This window comes from Rhyacophila brunnea, unplaced genomic scaffold (assembly GCF_057557595.1).
Source record: "Rhyacophila brunnea isolate RB1 unplaced genomic scaffold, BYU_Rbru_1.0 scaffold_13, whole genome shotgun sequence".
NCBI classification, from domain to species: Eukaryota; Metazoa; Arthropoda; class Insecta; order Trichoptera; family Rhyacophilidae; genus Rhyacophila; species Rhyacophila brunnea.
Genome location: NW_028232785.1, coordinates 3,160,314 through 3,178,532, shown reverse-complemented (window position 1 = coordinate 3,178,532; position 18,219 = coordinate 3,160,314). Strand labels below are relative to the sequence as shown.

Genomic DNA, 18,219 nt, shown 5'->3' with positions numbered 1-18,219 from the left:
TCATTGACATAATAAGCAAGTAAAAGGGTGTAAATTATTTTTTTAAAACACATTAGATATCAACGATCGCCCAATTCGTACTGCCCTAGAAAACAAAAAAAAAAGTTGTTGACGTTTTTCACCCCCTTCAAGGCACTACTTCACCCCAATATATTCCTATTTTGTTTTTTAAATAAAGTGTGATGTCATTAAATGTTTTATGCCTTAAGAAAATTAGTTTACATATTAAGCCTCCCCCAAACCAAAGCGAATATTCGCAGCGAATTCGCAACGCCCTCGCTATCGCTGTCGCTACCGCTTGGATTTGATGCGAATTACGCGTTTGGCCCCACACCAAAGCGTCAGCGACGCAGCCATAGACTAAATAATTTTATTTACGCGCCAGATTTAAAATTGTAAATATTATTAATATTTTACGCCAATTTTTCTATATTTTTTATGAATTAAATATAAAAAATACACGTACACTATAGCGCTTTCAGAATTGCTACAACTTTTACCCACTTCGCGTAAAGTGTATTTTAATTATCTGAAAACAAGATGGCAGCATTGGAGGCAGCCATAGACTAAATACTAATGTCAAAGTGACAAGTCTTGACAAACAAACAAAATGTACTCAACAACGAACGACGAAGAAGCGTTTTTATTACTATGCTTGGAAGAGGATGATAATGCCAGGTTTGACTATTCACACCATTACGTGTTTTATTTATTTTCATCCAATTCATAAACCATTTTCGACTAATTTACCTACTATTTTTCTTCTCAGGGAAAAAAGAAAATGGATTCATGACATCAATTTACAGAGAAGAAGGTATGGAGAATACCACACTTTGATGCCTCAACTACGCAAATATGAAAAGCGTTTCTACATTTATTTTCGTATGACCTTCGAATGTTTTGACGAAATATTGAATGCCATCACAAATGACATTCGAAAATGTGATACAAACTATCGCGAAGCCATCTCGCCTGATGAACGGCTAAGTATTGCATTGAGGTAAAAAAAGATGATGTATAATGATATAATTAAGTATTATTATCAACATGTCTAAATAGAATCACAAAGATTATGGGGAATATATATTCGCACAATTCAATAGACTGTTTTCACAAAGCACTGACAACATTTAAAAAGATGTTTATCACATCGGAAATGGATGATATTCACAAATCAACTACAACTGTCAAATGATCGATTTGCAAAATACATAATTTATATTCATTGCTCAATTCTATATTGTCAGTGAGCTATTGTAATTTCATCGATTTAGTGTGAAGTTGACATTAGCGTGTACCTATTCATTAGTAATATAGTCTTATTTCCCATGAGTATACCTGACAAGTATGCTCTTTTTCTTTGATCTCCACAGCCTACCTCTTTCCAAAAGCCACCCTTTGCCAGTACTGTCTATACCTACTCACTGTACTACTTTACCAGTTGGCATTGCATTTTAGCAAATTACAATATTTAATCAATAAAAATTATAGTGTGTTTTAGGTGTATGGATGGGGAGATATGTAATAAAATATCTTGAAAATTTATAATAAATTTATTAAACACAATAATTCCGGAACATAAACACAAAACTTTGGAAATAAAAATAGTAAGATAAAAAAAAAGTAATTTAAGTAAAGATTAAAAGGCAAGGAAACAGTAAATAGTAAAAACACACATACAACTTCCTGGCATAACAGATATTAAACATGCATCTATGTAAATCAATAAAATAAATCATTATAAGATCACACATTTTTCTCATCATCTCTCGGTCAAGTTATTACACATTACACGTTTTCACATGAAAGTGAACATAGCATTTACGTATATTATGTAATATTACGATAACATTGAAAACAAAATTTATGTATGTACTTACTTCCATTATTATTTTTATATACATTAATACTGAATGATCGTTTTGACATTATATTATATTATTGCAAATTTATGAACAGTATTACTATTCAAAATTTGTTTGCCGCTGGTTTCCTGTAAACCGACAAGAATCGTGTTTTATTTAGACATGAATTTTATCTCAGTACTATACTTACGCTACGGTACTACACCCACGGTGGCCGCACGGCTTAAGCGTTGGACTATCACGCCGTGGGTCTCAGGTTCGAATCTTGGGTCTGGCAAGTACGCATATTGTTTTTCAATTTGTGTGTGAGTCAGGGTATGGACCTAATAGGTTGAGCAAGTGGCTGACATCCATTTCTCGTAAAAAAACAAAAATCTGTCAATACAAACCTCCACTCTGTGGAGGCCCATATGATCCTATCAGGATCGGACATGGTCGGGAAAAAAAAAAAAAAATACTACAAGAAATTATAAATAAATACCTACTGATCCAGATTGAAAAAGGCAGTTAGGTATATACAGCAAAGTAGAAGATACTATTCAGTATAGACGTTTAGAGAATTGGGTTTAATTACATACATAACATTAACTATGAAAAAAGATGATGGCAACTCATGCGTGTACAGTAATTCTTGACCATTACAATAAGCAATTCCATGATGAAGAACATAATATAATAGGGCACAATAATATCTGGACATATTTTTAGTTCAATAGATTTCTAAAATAAAACTATTCAAAATTAATATTTATTTCAATTCAATTCAAATATCAATTTTTTCAATCTCCATATCTTCGTGGCCATCCAATCAAAACTTTGTATGTCGTCAGGTTCTTCGCATTTTTCTTCGCATATGTTGGATGACGTTTTGGCGAACGTCAGAAATGGTCGGAACGACGACATTTGGTCGGCCTACATCCATTTCTTCTTATATATGTTTTCTTGGCCGGTTTTTGTTTTTCTGGACCGGAGATCCTTTGCATATGTGTCCCGTAAATTCTTCCATCTTTTTTTAGCTTGTTCACCTAAACAAAAATAATTATTTTACAGATTTCTTGCGACCGGTGATACTTTCTACACAATTGGCCATAGTTTTCAACAGTGAGTGCAATCGTGACACAAGTTTGTGAAGCTACATGCAGAAAATTAAAAAGTGAATATTTACCCCAACCTACAACAGAAACTTGGAAACAATCTGCTGAAGGGTTTAAGAATTTATGGCAATTTCCTAACTGTATCGGCAGTGTAGACGGTAAGCACGTCACCATCAAGTGTCCAGGCAAAACTGGCTTTAACTACTGGTGCTATTTACATAAATTTTCAATCGTGCTTATGGCTATCGTTGGACCAGATTAGAAATTCATATGCGTCGAAATTGGTGGTTTTGGCAAGAACAGCGATGGAGGAATTTTCGAGACTTCCATCATGGGAAGACGATTTGAAGCAAATAAAATGAATATTCCGGGACCTAAAAATCTCCCTGGACAGAATCAACCTTGCGAGCTCGTCTTAATCGGAGATGAAGCTTTCGGTCTGAAAACATATATAATGAGACCCTTCCCATATAGACAATCGAGGACAGATCCTTTGAAAGAAAATTACAATTTAAAACTCTGCGGTGCAAGAAGAGTAGTTGAAAATGCCTTTGGCATATTGGCTCAAAAATGGCAAATATTTTATAGACCAATAGAAACAAAAGTATCCACCACAATTCTTATTTGAAAACGACATGTGTTTTACATAATTTTGTGCGAACAAAAAATTGCAATGATCGGTTTTTTGAATTTTTAGAGCCACCGGAGCCTGAGCTTAGAGCTTTTACTAATTTAAACAACGATCCAAGACGTGCAGCGAGATTAGCATTTTCTACTCGAGAAAAGTTTGTAAACTATTTTAATGAATGAATACTAAAATAATTACAGGTATAGCCAAAAAGTTAAATTAAGATTAATCCTGTGCTGTTATGCCGCATTGCAGTGCCTTTAATAAAACTTACTGTCACTACATATTGAATATCATTCTCATATGGCATACCTATATCTAATAAATTCAACATAATACTCGTATATCATATTTCAATAAGTACTCAATATGATTAATAGTTTGTGCACATAACGTCTATTTGAAACTGACAATAATTTGGAATCAATATTAAAATAGATTCATACTAGGTACCTAGCAGTAAAACAATTAATTTAACAATAATTAATAGTGTCTAAAATTGTGTCTGATATAATTGATGTAATATAATATATGTATATTTCGTTATGGCTTACACCAAAACAAAATATGTCACATAACTATTACTTCAATATTTTTGCAGGATCATTCAATAAAAAATACTTGTGTAGGATAAGAAAGTTTTATTAATTATTTTTGCACAGAATACAAGAAACTATTTATATAATAAGATTTATATTATAAAATATTGTAATAAAATGGACAAATATGAAAAAAAATTACAGCAGAATAAATTTTATATACCTAGGTAGAATTATTAGTCTTTGTCTGCCAGAAGAATTTTCAAAAGCATCCCCATCTCATTGTGATTTGACAGTTATTCCTACCTTATAATTATATCATATTTTATAATTTGTCTATGTATATTTATTTTTATATACTTACATGATATATATATATATATATATATATAACATGGTATAACATGTACATTTCTATTTTTGGCAAATATATTTCAATATTATGTAAATAGATATTTTGTTTTTTTTTACCTACCTGTTGTGTTATTTATGGTCATAACCAATTATTTATTCCGAAATAAACTAATAACCGTAGTATTTTGGATACTCCTGTTAATTACTAGAATTACTGTTATAAAAATTAAAAACAAAATGAATTCACTAATGTACACTATTTGAAAATACCTCAGAAATATATCGACCTACTAGAAAATATCTTTACTATAATTAATACTAAAATATGACACTGAGCAGGACTTGAACCGTTTGTGCCGAAGGTACTGACATCCGAGAAAGTTTTGGTGCGGTAATCTGTATGGGCGATGTTGAAATATGGTGGCTAAATCGCATCGTTTAACATAACTTCACTAATTATTATCCAACATACAATACACAATTATTCCTAATATGATAAAGTTTATTTTGTAGGTACCTAACTTTTTATGTATACCTAATTTTGTTTTTGTTATGTTTTTGCCACCGCACTTGTAAAATGTATAGATTGATTTATTAAATTCCATACTAAAATGTACGTAAATTTATAATTATAATTTTACAGTAATTACATTTTTACCACTAAGAAAGTTGTTTTGATTCTATTCATTCGCCATGTCTATATTCACCCCAACACTTAGGAAGAGAAATCACACAAAATTGGCTGTTTCTTAATACCGTAAAGGGTAGTTGAAAAATGTTTATTTAATTATTTAAAACTTTACTACTACTACTTACTACTTAAAACTACTTTAACTGAGTCATTTACCTTGACAGCTGTTTCGGCACATAAACTCATTTTCGGAACATTCAACAATAATTTGTGATTATAAAAGAGCTACAGGTCATGTAGCAAATTAAATACGCTTAGTTAAATAATAAATATGTACCAAATATTTTACAAAATATCTACACCACATACATCCATCGAATATGGTATATAAAATACAGATTAAAGTATCAAATAATTCTTGGATAAATAGATGTTTATGTAAGTATATGTTTTTTTAAATACTTACATGATACTGTGTTGTATAACATTTACATTTATATTTTTGATTTTGATTTACATACTTAAATCTACCTACATAAATTTGTAATGTACAGTAGGTACTTAATTACATTTTTACCATTAAGACATTACCATTATTCGATTCTATCCACCCGCCATGTCTATAATCACCCCAACGCTGGATAGAAAGAGACATCACACAAAATTGGCTGTTTGATAATAAATGGTAGTTGAAAAATATTTTAGAGTATGATTATGTCCATAGAAACAGGTTTTAAGTCATTCATGTTTGTCCGAATAATGTGTAGCAGAAAAATAGAAATTTGAAAAAGGGTCTATTCAATATTCACCCCATTCTACGGCAAACATTTTTCTTAATAAAAATAGGTACATCAATAGAGGAATCATAAAATGGACCTTGGCCCTCGCCCACGCCTTATTCATCCTTGTATATTATATTATCACACTTATATATCAACTAACATTGTGCGCAAACGCCACTTTTGTTGATTGACACTTCACTTAGTTGATCTCTTTGTTCACGTGTAGTACAATAAAAGTATGTAGCAGCGAAGAACTAGAGACCGAAAATAGTGGAAGGAGCTAGAAGAGGCTTTCATCTAACAGTGGAATGACCCCGACTGATGTTGATGATGAAATATTATTTTAATCCTGGTAATGCCGGGGGGGGGGGGTTTCATTTTTAATTTCTTCTGGTGCTTTGTACGTTGAAAGGTTGAAGATCTTTGCTAAAATTAAATTCATCACAAAGCATTAGTATATCTCCAACATTATTCAGGTAGGTATCCACGATGGTAATATATTATTATGTACTTAGAGGAAGTAGCTGACCTTTATATTTACATGCTCATAAAATTATTAATCTTATTGCCTAATGCAGACCAAGATATACCTACCTACATAATATTACATGAACAGAAGTTTAAGAACATCTCAATTAAGTTTAAAATGTTTGTAGGTATACAAATTAATGTGAAACAGAAAACATTGGTTATGTTAGGTAGGTACGTGGAACATGAAGATATTATCTTGGTTCGCGGTCGGAACTGGGCAAAACCAGTTTATTAGCTCAATATACCTATACATAATGAAGGAAATATATAGTAGGTATGTAGGTACATATCGTTTTTGTGATTGAGGTCTATTGATATCAACACAACCTAGGTACGTCGTACTGTAGGTAACCCAATAGTAAGTAGGATGTGTAAGGTTTTAGGTCTAAAACCTTACAAAATACCACCATGGCGACATGGAGTACCTACTTATCTACCTATATGTATATTATATCTTTAGCCACAATAGAAATGCAATGCTGCATAATGTTAGATGCACAAAAATAATCTTAAAGACTACCTACCTAACCTAAAAAAATATTATCAAGATATTATCGACGAATATACAATGGGTATTTACGTGACCGATACCGAATATGATTGAAGTATTGTTAACTGATACCTAATTTTAACATTATTGATATGACTGCTCGAAAGTCGAAACCAAAACGTCAAACGATCGCAATAAGTTAGAACTGTCAGTGCACTAACAATCAAAGTTATAAAGTTTCTGTTATTAAAGGCTGTGCATGACGCAAATTAATAATATGTATTTTTTAAATATCCGGACCTTAGATTAAAGTTAATTATTTATAATAGCGTATTCATCCTGTCAAAAAACGTTACATACTTTGGTTAGACAAAGATACCTATATAATATTATTATGACGACCTTCATACCATTTTCAACAATTTCCCTGCCAATTTCATCCCATATCTTATCTTTCTTTCTTATGTTTTGTAGTCACTGTCAGAGAAATCATAAAGGATTGGATATTTCCGGACCAACTCGATCAGCTGCTCAATATCTTCGCCATTTTGATTTTACTAATTCCGTGGCGAAATCTGTCCGCCGCGAATAAATTCGCTGTCGACAGAGTTCCCGAAAATCGCAGCGAATATTCGCTGCAAATTCGCACTCAAGACGCAAAGCGGTCGCGCAAGCGTGCTCTGTCCCGTAAGCCAATATGAGCTTGATTGGCGAATAATTCGCCGCGAATATTCGCTTTGGTGTGTGGAGACCTTAAAGGTCTCTGGAAAACAGAGGAAGGTAGACGAAAGTATTAGGCATTCATTAATACTTTGGACGCTGAAAACGCACATGCGCGTAATGACCAGGCGGCCGATCGATGTAATTAACGTGCATTTTAAAGGTGCTAATTAAAAAATCATTATCTACTCAGGAGCGAATGCGTTAATCAATTCATAGTCTATTCCAAAAATTGAGGGACATTATGCACGTGCTTATACAACAAAACGTTTTATTGCAGAGATTCATAGAGATTATAATATATAATATTATGTAGGTAAAACGAAAAATGGGCCATTTGGAAATTACATACTATTTAACAGTATATTTAGCGAAGAATTCAATTTATCATTTTTGTACTTACCTACCTAAAGAAGATGTCTGTGAGACATGTAATTTATTTTTTCCATTTTCATCAACAGTCTTCTTGTGCAATTCAGACCCTGTCGTATATATAGACAACTTATATATAGACAACTTAGTTACATAACTGACTTTTTTAGAAATATTAATATTATATATATTTTTTTTTTTATATTTCATATGTTCACTATTCTGAGTAGTTATAACCTCAATTTCCTGCTAGGCTTGATTACTGTCCGATAACAAGAAATCGGCGACAACAGGAACTCGCCGTAGTTGCATACAGAAGACTTCTCAGTGACTTACCTGTCATGGCGGCAACGCGAGCTAGAGGCGTGCAAATAATGTATCGGCTCTTTTTTTAGATGCGACTATTTTTATTCTTAGCAATAAATCAAAAGTGAACAATATAATAATAATTCTAACATCACTGGAGCGTAAAATGAAATGACAAATTTGGGGGCGCCTCTTGAATTTGAAAATAGTGCGATTAGCTGCACTGGGATGGATTTTAAGTTCATAGTTTTGACATGTGGGATATTTCTTCTTCATTCCTTCTTGTTTTTAGATAATTTATTATTATGTTAGAACCTCTTTTTTGTCGTAAAATACACAATGTTCTGGAGAAAATGCAAAAATGTAATATATTTTTGTTTTAATAATAAAATGACATTCAAAACTTTTTTTTTTGAAATACTTAATACATAATTACCTACCAAGCGTTTATTTTTCCACATTATTTTAACCGCTTTATTGCGACCCACGTGCTAGATTTAAGAATGTAACATTCTTTTTATTTATCAAAGATAATTTTGACATCATTTCCGAGAAAATATAACCAATAGAAAAAATCTCTTATGAAGAAATTGCGACACCCAGCAGGATCGAAATTGCGTCTCTCGAATTTCGCGCCCATGCAAATTGACCACTATGGTATTTTATTACCAAAGTATTTTAAGAGCCATTAGTTAAAATGTGTTGCAATTAGAAATTATACCTATAGCATATTGGTCAATGTGCATGCGTGCGAATCTCGAGAGACGCAGGTTCGATGCCAGCTGGGTATGGCCTTTTTCCAAAAATAAATTTTCCATTGGTTATATATTTTCTCAGAAGTGTTTTCAAAATTATGTATGTATGTACAATAGAGTTCAATAAGAAAATTGGCAATTCTTTCGTCGTTTCGCTTATTCTTTTGACAGTCGGAGAGACTGGTGAATAATTGCCGCCCGTTTTGCGACCTGCAGTTATCGCATATGCCATATAATATGGAAACGGCGATCATGTCTACATTGATGTGATTTATTTTGTCAATCGAAACGTAATCAAATAATACCAATGCTTGGAATTCAATCATTAAAGATTTTTGCGTATAATTATGTTGTATAATAGCCATAACGATTATGGACGTATCCGAAATATCACCAAAGGACTGCACTTGACCGCTTCGTTGTAACAACGTCTTTTTTGCGCTCTCAGCATTTTTAAAGAATACCTATTATCATTTGTTGGTATTAACAGTCAGTCAACAATGCCAACTAATGACAAATATGTTCAGTGTGAGGATGTGTCGGTTCCTGAGAGAACATTGCTTTTGGTGGAATTATTAATGAAAAAAGTGGAACAGCTGGAAGAAAAAATTAATAATTATTAGTGTTTGTGTCAGTGCGTACGTCTTCCCCCGCTACCGCCTGCCGCTCCTAGGTTAAAACCGAAGCCACTAATTGCACCCACGCTAATCGGCGTAATCGACGTTAATGCAGCTGTTAATGAGCCCAAACCACTGACAGCTCAAAAACACTCAAAGACTCGTCTATCAGTCACAGATGTTCAATACATTTTCTGGTGTCCCTCAGGGCTCAAACTTGGGGCCATTGCTGTTTACGATTTTTATAAATGACATAGCAATGGTCATTAAAAATGCTATGTTTTTGTTGTTCGCTGATGACCTGAAACTCTTCATGGAAGTTGTCACCTTGGACGATTGTCGTCAACTCCAACTTGATATAGACAATATATTAGATTGGGGCAGGCGTAACAAACTGGACTTCAATATTGAAAAATGCAATATTTTATCATTTACCAGAGCCTCGCGAGTATTATTTTTCCAATATTCGATGAATGGCAGAGTTCTTTCGCGAATACCATCTGTAAGGGATCTTGGCATTACGTTTGACAGTAAGCTGTCATTTAGTGGTCATATAGCTATCATTTGTAAAAAGGCGCTACAAATGTTGGGCTTCGTCTTGCGTGCTTCCCGGGTCTTTTCGGATGTTACTGTATTAAAAATTCTTTATAATTCTTTAGTGAGAAGCCGGCTTGAGAGTGGGTCGATTGTTTGGGCCCCGCATCAGTTGAAATATGACCTTATGGTGGAGCAAGTTCAAAAGAAATTTTTGAGACTCCTTTATTTGAGGTTATATGGATACTATCCGTGGCTTTATCCAACTGACTTTCTCTTAGGTATGCTAACATACTGTAGTTTAAGTGCTAGAAGATATCAATATTTGGCCACGTATTTTTTTCGACTAATACGTGGTGTGAATGAGAACTCTGCCATTCTTGGTAATATTGACTTGTGTGTCCCTGATAACTATCTTAGAAATCGGGAGCATCAGTTGTTTGTTCTCCCGAGGAGCAGAACTAACCTGCCATTGGTGATGCCAATTGGTAGAGCAATAACTCTGTTCAACCAAATTGCTTCGGATGTTGATATATTCCATCTACGTGAGAATGAGTATGGGTGGACGTTATTTTATAAATTCTTAAAATAGGGTCTGCTTAACTCATCCGGTGTACTTCCTTGTACCTATATACTTCATATTTTTTGTATTTACACATTTATACTATAGAATAACTTAATATTGCATAATTACAATATTACATAATACTTCTTTAATAATATTTATTTGTTTCTAAATGTCATGTTGTGAACGTCTTAAACTTATAATTTGTAATGTCCACAATATGTAAAATAAATTAAAATTGAATTGAATTGAACAAGATCACAAAAAAATTGCCGGAGATTTGAAGGACACAACTCGTGCAAAGGAGACTTCAGCGGGAAAGCGAGATGTCACTCCCAAAGCCTCGACGTCTCAGAAATCTGATGGGACACCGGTATCAGCAAAATAAATGATGTGTCTCTTGGAAACTCCACTACCGGTGAAGAATGGTCAACGGTAGTGAAGAGGAAGAGGGCAGCCATTGCGATTCGTGGTAGCTTTGGTGGAGCGGTGAGGGGGGCGGAGGTGGTTAAAAATTACCACTTCTACCCCTTTCATCGCGACACCACAGTTGCGAACTTGAACGACTATATTAAAAAAATTACTAATTGTACTGCTGATTTCACAGTAGTTAAACTGAAGTCAAAAGGTGATTACGCTTCATTTAAGGTAGAGATCCCTACTAAGCTAAGTACGTTGGTTTTGAAGGCGGAAAATTGGCCCCACCATTCATTTATTAAAGAATGGGTTGCCAGGATGGAAACACTACGGCTACCGAGTAGCTGACTTAATAATAACAATAAAAATAAGAATTGCCCTAAGCAATTATTATTCTACTACCAGAATGTTCGGGGCTTGAAAACAAAATCTGTCGATTTTTTGAGCAATGTTTTGGCTGATGACTATGACATCATAGGGTTAACTGAAACATGGCTCAATGATAGTGTTTTTAGTCGTGAATATTTTGGAAGTGAGTACTCAGTCTTTAGGAGGGATCGAGACTCCGGCGCAGGCCACAGGCAGGGTGGGGGTTGTCTTTTGGGGGTTAGAAGTATGGAAGGGTTACAGGCCGAACGTTTCCGTGCTTTGGAGACTCAAAATGAGGACCTTTGGGTGAAACTGACCTACGACGGAGACACTATTTACGTTTGCGTCATTTATTTTCCACCAGCAAGTGACTTGGAGGTGTATAAGTGTTTTATTGAGAGTATGCTATCTAATATCAACTTAATTGGAGATAGAAAGATTATTGTAATGGGAGATTTTAATCTAAGCGTAGTGGTAAAAGAGTCAGCGATAACCTTGAATTTCTATCTTCTGTTTTTGGATTTTCTCAGCACAATGATGTCTCTAACTCTAGCAATGGACTTTTGGATAGGGTATTTAGCAATATCGACTTATCGCTTTCACGATGCACATCTCTTCTTGTACGCGAAGATGTGTATCATCCAACTTTAGTTTTTCTGCTCAGGTTTCGGTCGACTCGTCCGCTTCAGACTCCAATTCCCTCTTACAAAACCAACCAATTCGGCGGGTGGAGGTTTGAAGGCGGAAACTTCAAGCTACTTTACTCATTGATGAGTGAAGTGGACTGGAGTGAGTTGCTCGAGATTTGTGATGTGAATGAGGCGGTACAATGTTTTTACAATATTGTGTATAATATTTTTGATCAATGTTTTTCGAGGAAGTCGCCTTGTCGTGGTGGAAGGCGATACCCGAGGTGGTTTTCTCGGGAGATTATTGGGGACATTAAGGTCAAGCATAACTATCATACAGTATGGAAGGCTGGGCATGATCAGACTGACTATAATATCATGTTTAGCATCTATCGTTCGAAAGTGAGACAAGCTGTTCGACGGGCCTATCGAACATATTATATGGAAACGGTAGGAGATTCCATTCGCGAAAATCATAAATTGTTTTGGAATTACGTAAAATCGTTAAGAAGAGATGGTGGGTTTACTGATAGGATGAGTTGGAAGGGCGAAGAGGTGACCGGACATGGAGTGGCAGAAGCATTTGCTGGTCATTTCAAGTCTGTCTACGCAAGTAGTATTCCAAATCTGGATGTTGCCTCAACGTCAGGAAAACCGTCATGTGGTGCCCAATCCGTCGATATTTTTTCAATTAATGAGGGCAATGTACTTCAGTTTATTAAAAAACTGAAGAATACTCGCTCTTTGGGACCTGATTATGTTCCTACATTTTTTTAAAGGGTTGTATTGACTTCGTTAAAGGCCCGCTTTCATATATATTTAATCTCGCAATGGAGACAGGTATCTTCCCGGAAACGTGGAAGATGTCGAAGGTTACTCCAATCCATAAGAGTGGTACAGAGTCATCAGTGGAGAATTACAGGCCGGTAGCTGTTCTCTCTGCACCAGCAAAAGTTCTTGAGATGATCATGCACAACATGATTTATCCAAAAATTGAGTCATTCATAATAAATGAACAGCATGGATTTAGAGCAGGCCGATCAACGGAAACTAACCTGATGGTATTTACAGATTATGTGTCATCGGCACTAGATAGAGGCCACCAGGTTGACTGTTCTTACAATGACTTCTCGAAAGCATTTGACAAGGTCGATCATGGCATCCTGATGGAAAAACTCCAACTTATTGGATTGTCAGATCGATTTTTGAAACTATTCGGGAGTTATTTTAGGAACCGTCAACAATACGTATCGTACGGCCTTTATCAGTCACAGACCTTTTACACATTTTCTGGTGTCCCCCAGGGCTCAAACTTAGGGCCGTTGCTGTTCACGATTTTTATAAATGACATAGCATTGGTAATAAAAAATGCTATGTTTTTGTTGTTCGCTGATGACTTGAAACTCTTTTTGGAAGTTGTCACCTTGGACGATTGTCGTCAGCTCCAACTTGATATAGATAATGTATTAAATTGGGGCAGGCGTAACAAACTAGAATTCAATATTGATAAATGCAATCTTTTATCGTTTACCAGAGCCTCAAAAGTGTTGTTTTTCCAATACTCGATGCATGGCAGAGTTCTGTCACGAATATCATCTGTAAGGGATCTTGGCATTACGTTTGAGAGTAAACTGACATTTATTAGCCATATAGTTACCATTTGTAACAAAGCGCTTAAAATGTTGGGCTTCGTCATGCGTACTTCCCGGGTCTTTTCAGATGTTACGGTATTAAAACTTTTATTTAATTCTTTAGTTCGAAACAGACTTGAGAGTGGGTCTATTGATTGGGCACCGCACCAGTTGAAGTATGGCCTTATGGTGGAGAAGGTACAGAAGAAATTCTTGAGACTCCTTTACTTGAGGTTGTATGGATACTATCCGTGGCTTTATCCAACTGACTTTCTCTTAGGCATGCTTAATACTGCAGTCTGCAATTTAGAAGAAATCTTTATTTAGCTACGTATTTTTTTTTCGACTTATACAAGGTATAAATGAGAACTCTGCCATTCTGGGAAGTGTTGACCTGTGTGTCCCTGATAACTATCTTAGAAATAGAGACCACCAGTTGTTTATTCTCCCAAGGTGCAGAACCAACCTGCCACTGGTAATGCCAATTGGGAGAGTGATAACTATGTTCAACGAAATTGCTTCGGGTGTTGATATATTCCACCTACGTGAGAATGAGTTTAGGTGGATGTTGTTTTATAAAATCTTAAAATAGGGTCTGCTTAACTCATCTGGTGTACTTCCTTGTACCTATCTAATTCATCTACTGATATATCTCTTTTTTATGTAATACTGTTATATTTATATATCTTTGTTTCTAAATGTCATGTTGTGAACGTCTTAAACTTATAATTTGTAATGTCCACAATATGTTAAAAAAATAAATGAATTGAATTGAAAATGAATTGAATTTAAAATTGTGCCAGTACATCATTGTCTGGGCACTGATTAAACTATTTAAAAAAAAATACCATAGAAACGGGTTGTAAGAATTGATTCAAAATTCCACAATTTAAAATATTCAAAATGGAATTCTTATTTTGTAATTACTTTCTATCACTGTCTTGTATAAAACTATTTTTTGCCTTTACGAACCAATGCCTAAGAATTTATAGTATTGTAGCTTTTCCCCATTTTACGAATTTTTACAAATCATTATTGGAGTTATCGGTAATCCTAACATGAAGAGGTGTAGGGAAGATTATGCGACCGAACCCCACGGAATCCGCCGCCCGACATGACGGGAACACCGACATAACTCAGGACTTATCTCTGCCATTCTAAAATGGAGAGAATTGATTGGAAAATATTTTTTGTATTGCCTTGCGCTACCTGTCTACTGGAAGTATACTCCTCTGCCGATAAATGCAGAGTGGAAGCTATATTTTTTACTCGCCGCACCTCCACCCAAGAGAGTTGAGCTGGCCATGTCATCCGCGCTCCGGAAGCGACCCTATCTACCAAATCAAGCCACCACCGGAAGTCGCAAGGAAAAGCCCCGACCTCTGGCCGGACCTTCTCTCTCTTGACTCGGAGGGTAATGTAACGTTATTATTCCCGGTCTTGGGAATAAACGTTATTGAACACTGGCAAACTTCGCTGGAGATTGTGTTACATCATTGGATTGGCAGGAGTGCGCGGAAACGATTTTTAAGTTGGCACCTCCTGCGCGTTTGCTGGAGAAATGCGCATCGCAATGAAGTCAGTCTAGCTTGGATCGCGGGCAAGGGAAGACGTCGAACGGGCTAGCCGTTTCGGCCGCCTGGCCAAGATGTCACCACCTACGGTATTTATTGTATCATTTGTTTGGAGGACTAGATTCCTTATTCTTAAAAATGTATTAACCACCCCCGGTAACTCTGGTTGTGTCGATAGGTATTTTGGCATTTGGTTCAAGTCTAACTTGTAACTTTCATATTGTACCTCTGCGTTGTGTCCGCGTGTATATTTGTTGCTTTTACTGGTTTCAATAAACTTGCTTTAGTGTCCATTTTGGAACATTCTTAAACGATCTTATTATTTTCTTGTCCTGATGTGTGTGTGTGTGTGTGAAATGGAGGATTTTACACCTCTTGACTGCAGTATTTTCATTGTTTATTATTACTAATGATTTATTATTAGTTTTTGACGATTTATTAATCATTTTATCGATACATTATTGCGCTATCTATAATACAAGTCTCTCAGCCATCGTTGGGTGCCATGGAGCAGTGTTTATATTTTATACATTTAAAATAGAAATGCATCCGACAGTTAAATTTGTGTTCTCGTAGACAACTAGCTGTAGCAGGTTAGAATTTCATGATACTAATCTCAAGTTGACATTTCAGTCAATGTGGTGCTGTTTTAGAGACTAGTATGGTATTGAATTAATTTTAGATACTGGCAAAAATGATTAATTGTCGGAAATCGCTAATCATGTGCGGGCCTTTGTTTCGCCTGTAGTCACTGCACGAAAAAAACATGCTAGAGGTGAAAGTAAGTACTGAATGTCGCATGGATAACAATTTAGAGGTAGGTACATCCAGTGTACACGGGATTCAGAATGGCCGGAACCATGGCAGTATAAAATCATAGCAAACACAATGTTTACGTACCTACTAAAACATTCAACAGTGACAAGTGGTTCGTTTTGTTTTTATTAATAAAACATCGGCTTTCATTTATTCACTTTGAAGAATGGGTAAGGTTGGATGTTCAATGGGATATACAACGATTGGATTTAAGCTGTTTTATGTTATCTGAGCACTTTACCAAATGGCGTTGAATTGTTTAAAGTGCATTTTTTGACCATGGTTGCAATTAAAGTAGGTAGCACTATCTCACAACTTATTTTATCACTCCTCCACTGCTATCTTAATACTTTACCCAGTAGGCACCTCTTGTTAAAGTAGCTACCTCAACAATATGTATGTTTTACGGATAGTATAATTAATAGGTATTGATATTGTATTGCTCTTAATTGCAGAAAAGACAAGAAAACTCTAAAAATTATTAAGTAGGTACCTATGCAAATTGTTTTATTATTTCTATGGTACCTACTGGTGACAGCTAACAATATCAAAATATTCGAATGTTTTACAGTTCATTCTGTCACTATAATAATTCCACCTCATCACACGACCAGTAAGGTAAAGGCACTAATGGTTGACACATTAAGAAAAAAACCGTATTTTTTTAAATATAGAATACACATTTCTTCATAGATTTAAAAACCTGATATCTTAATCACTGCACAAAACCCTTACCGATTATAATTATAGGCTCTTCACTGACTTCGTATGTCACTGTCTCATATTTAAACAGCATTGAGTGACCAGGGAACATAGAATTATTGGGAACTGAAATATCTAACGGGTGTGGAATAATAGGCAACCTATCTTGGATGTAGAAGAATATGAAATAAATTTAAACAAGTGTCAAGAATACGTCATTTTAAGCTTGTCCTTCTTACTGACAACTGCTCTCGGTTTATGCACTGATGCTCATTTAAATTGGATCACACACTAAGTTTCCTCCACTTAGAGGTGCCCTTTGGCGTTTTCTGCATAATTATATTCACAATAATATTTTGTTCTATTTTAAATTAATTTATGAAGCGTATGAATTGACGTTGCGAGTTCAAACATTAGAAGATTAGTATTGTTTGCAATATGCTTGTTACCATTATATTTTAATAAAGTTTGCCGTCAGGTAACGATAAAAACCATGCCCACATTGCAAAGTGTAAGAGCCGAGACCCCTCAAGTGTGTGGTCGAGCTTCACACATATTGTCGGTCTTCTTAAAAATATTCTTGATTTTATAACATAATGTTTTGTTTTTCAGAATATTGTTTCAGACCCGACAATAATAACATTGAAGACAGATTCTCAGCTAAATGACATCAAGACTGAGCTTATTGAAGACATTTATGAAGATCCGCAACCGGGTTATTCTTATTCGGAGCAAGTGAATGGTGTAAGTACCTACCTACTAATAATAATCGTGTGATGGGTGGAATGATTATATAGTGATGGAATGAACTGTAAAACTTTCGAATATTTTGATACTTATTGTTAGCTGTCACCAGTATGTACCATAGAAATAATAAAACAATTTGCATAGGTACCTACCAAATAATTTTTAAATTTTTCGTGTCTTCTCTGCAATTAAGAGCTATGCAATATCAATACCTATTAAGAATAGGTACTATTCGTTGAACATACCTATTGCTGAACTAGGTACCTACTTTAACAATAGGTATCTTCTGGGTAAACTACCAGTGTACCGTTTTTAAAAAGATATTTTCTTTTTCGGTTAGGTACATGTTCAAACACGCGCGTTAACATGATCTTATTCCCTACTTCAATTATCGTTTGTCAATTTATGGCTACGGCCTTATGTTGTAGCTTAGCCACTGGAAAATGCCAATAGAAGTGGCGTATTTCAAAAAAACCTTATTCTTAGGTAAATAGTTATTGTAATGCAAACATTATTCGTAGGATGTTTTCGATTAGTTAGGATTTGAATGG

The 18,219-nt window shown here is 35.0% G+C and overlaps 1 long non-coding RNA gene across 1 annotated transcript; it reads left to right on the top strand.

Annotated features, from left to right (window-relative positions):
• The first annotated feature begins 586 nt into the window (after positions 1-586).
• LOC147076160 (uncharacterized) lies at positions 587-4,081 on the top strand. Its single transcript, XR_015069634.1, has 3 exons — positions 587-678; positions 770-1,000; positions 2,916-4,081. It is a non-coding gene; the product is annotated as an uncharacterized LOC147076160 (long non-coding RNA).
• The last annotated feature ends 14,138 nt before the right edge of the window (positions 4,082-18,219 follow it).